Here is a 3407-nt window from a genome sequence, read left to right as displayed (position 1 = left end):
GTTATTTAAATGAAATGTCTCTTTGGTGGAACAACTAACAACTCATGGACATCTTAAACGTGGAATGGGGCCCCAACTAGACGTTTTTGTTTCTGTAAGAGGTCACCAGCCACAAAGGCTGGGAACCACTGGTTTAAGCTCTAGGACTGTGTTTCATAGTTGTGTCTTTTTAATGTAAAATCTTAATCTGCAAAATAACTATAAAAAACTACAGAAATAATTGCAGCTGATAATAGCGGAGTAAAAAGTACAATAATTCCCTCTGCAATGCAGTGGAGTAGAAGTATAAAGTAGCAGAAAATGGAAATACCCAGGTTGAAGAAGTACCTAAAAACTGCACTTAAGTACAATACTTCTTTGAGATATTTCAAGGGCAGGGTATCATGTAGTGCTGAACCACATAATACACGAGGATATAAAATGCAGGCTTGTATTATGGGATGTTTAAGTCCATCTAAGACAATACCATACAACTTTGGACCTTTAGCGTAAGAAATTCTTCATGTAGCAGCATAGAATGTGCTTGGAGGGATTCGGTGGCTATTGTGAACACATTGAAGGCACATCTCACATCTACACTGAGGAAGATTGACAGGTTTCTTCTCTGAGCTGAAGTGAACCTCTCACCTTGCGTGTGTGTGTAATGAGAGACAGGTCTTACAATGAGCACTAATCAGCCCAGACTCTTGACCCTGTGGCAGTGAGGCTGACACAAGGGAATACACACCGACACTGCTAACAAACTGCTCTGACCTGTGTGTGTCTGTATGAGCATGTGTCATTTCAGGTAATAGAGAAATAGCAGGGATGAGTTCACAGTCAGTTCAGTCTACCTCGAATGTGAAATTTCTTTAAAATGGTAAATTATTATTGTAAAAGATTTGTAAAGACATAACAAAGAAGAAACAAATATTAGGTGATCTTATTGACCCACAAAGGAAATTTGATTAGTTTCCAGATGCCAGAGTCCTTGAAAATTACCAAGTTCAACTCACATTTTAAGATAAAACTCCTGTGGTGAGTCACAATTTCCTTTTCCCTGGTCTAGTATCAAGACATGGTACAAGAAATCAATCAGCTGCACTGTTTCTTAGCTAGGAGTGCTAACTTCCTGGAGACTCCACTGGTTGCCTGGCACCTGTTCCGACCAAGAAACTGTACACTTTATTTTTGTATGAATTAAACAAACGACATCTAGTGTGAACTAGAACTAGGCTAGCTCTTTCCCCCTGTTCCCAGTCTTTATACTAAGCTAAGCTAAGCGTTTCTGGCTCCAGCTTCATACAGTCCTGGTTGAAATTATTCACACCCCTGAATTTTAAGTAAAGAATTTAGAATATCTTCAGAAATAAATGCAAATTAACTCATTCTGTATTATCTGAATATTTAATAAAATGTCCAGTCACTGAACAGCAGCAAAAAAAAAAAGGCTTTCATAAAGTGAAATAAAAAATACAGACATAAAATGTCACTTGACACAATTATGGGCACCCTTTTGATGAATTTAAATCAGTTCCTCACACAAAACAAAAAAAACAAATAAAACTCACCTCTTCATAATTTTTAAATTTCCACATGAAATTTCCACATGACCTGAATTAACCAAGTAATGATGGTTTTACTTGATAAAAAGGGGCTGATTGTTTCCAGTTTATTTTTCACAATGGCGAAGACAAGAGAGCCGTCTGAGAGCATCAGAAATGCTATTATCAAAAAACATAAAAGTTCCACAGGCTACAACGGACTCGGCAAAGATCTTGAAATCCCTCTTTCAACAGTTTGTAATGTTAGCAAGTTCACAGTCATAAAACTGAAGGTTGCTAACAGACGGTGCTAAGAAGAAACTCAATGAGACAAGTCTGCAAAGGTTGATGCAGATTGTGGAAAAAACATCACGCAAGACATCTAAAGAGCTTCAGGCTGACCTCTACCAACCTGCAGTGGTGGTTTCAGCCCATATCATACACCACACACTAAACCGTGTAGGGCTCATTGGGCGAAGGCCAAGGAGGACACCACTTTTGAAAGAAAGACACAAAAAGCCAAGAGTAATGTTTGCAAAAACTTTGCTTGGATGATGTTCTATGGACAGATGAGACCAAAGTAGAACTCTTTGGGAATGCAGTGCATCACTATGTTTATAGTCGGCAAAATGAAGCCCATAAGGAAAAGAACACTCTGCCTACAGTAAAACATGGTGGAGGGTCTATCATGCTGTGAGGCTGCTTTGCTGCCTCTGCTAGTCGAGGCATTGAATGTATTGAAGGAATGATGAAATCAGAAGATTACCAAGGCATTTTAGAGTGAAATGTGTTACCCAGTGTTGGAAAACTAGGTTTGAGGAGAAGGTCTTGGGTCTCTCAGCAGGACAACGACCCAAAGCACACATCCCGCTGTACAAAAAAATGGTTGAAAAGGAAAAGATGGACTGTTTTAAACTGGCCAGTAATGAGTCCTAACCTAAATTCCATTGAAAACCTTTGGAGAGAGCTGAAATCTGCCATTGCAGAAAGGACTCCTGCAAAATGAAGAGCTTGAACGCATAGCAATGGAAAAGTGGCAGAAACTCCCAGCAGACAGGTGCCAATAATTGTCTCTGGGGTACATTTTGTGGTTGTATTATTTCACTATTATGCAGGTTTTGTTTTTTTTGTTTTTTTTCTTTTGTTCACCTTGGAAATTTAATTAAAAATATTGATTATACAAAATTGGTTAATTTGCATTTATTTATGAAGATATTCTAAATTCTTTACTAAAATTCAGGGGTGTAAATCATTTCAACCAGGACTGTATTTACCGTACAGGCATATGAGTAGTATCAATCTTCTCATCTAACTCTCAGCATGAAAGCAAACAAGCGTACTTCCCAAAATGTCAAAGTGTTCCTTTATAGTTGGCCATCATTTTGAGTTTTGTCAAAAATAAGTCTCTTCTTTGAGATGCAACATTAGCAAATCAGCCATTTCTTTGCATTGCGTTGCCTGATAGTGGTGTATTTAACGAGCAATTTTCACAAGTCCTTAGTGTACCTGGATGTATCTTGCTGCTTAATGGAAAACTTAAAAGTAGATGTAATTTTTACTTAAAGGGTTGAAGTGACACACTAATGAGTAGCTACACGAGCAGAAGCAGGGCAGAAAAAAAAACAAAAACTGCACCTCGAAAAAAGGCCCAAGTGGATCAGAGTGCGCTGAGTATTTATACCATGCTACATGTGTGTGTGTGTGTGTGTTTGCGTGCTAGCTTGTATTAAGGTCATGGTGACACTCCACGGGAGTGACAGCAGCTTTCAAGGAGTATCATCAGTCCAGCTGATAACAGAGGGGCTGTAGCCTCAGAGCAAACTCAGACAACACACAACACACTATCTACAATGAAATCATCACTGCTGTTCATGTACTCATCCA

Source organism: Xiphias gladius, chromosome 4 (genome assembly GCF_016859285.1).
Source record: "Xiphias gladius isolate SHS-SW01 ecotype Sanya breed wild chromosome 4, ASM1685928v1, whole genome shotgun sequence".
NCBI classification, from domain to species: Eukaryota; Metazoa; Chordata; class Actinopteri; order Istiophoriformes; family Xiphiidae; genus Xiphias; species Xiphias gladius.
Note: the sequence above shows the minus strand (reverse complement) of the source record.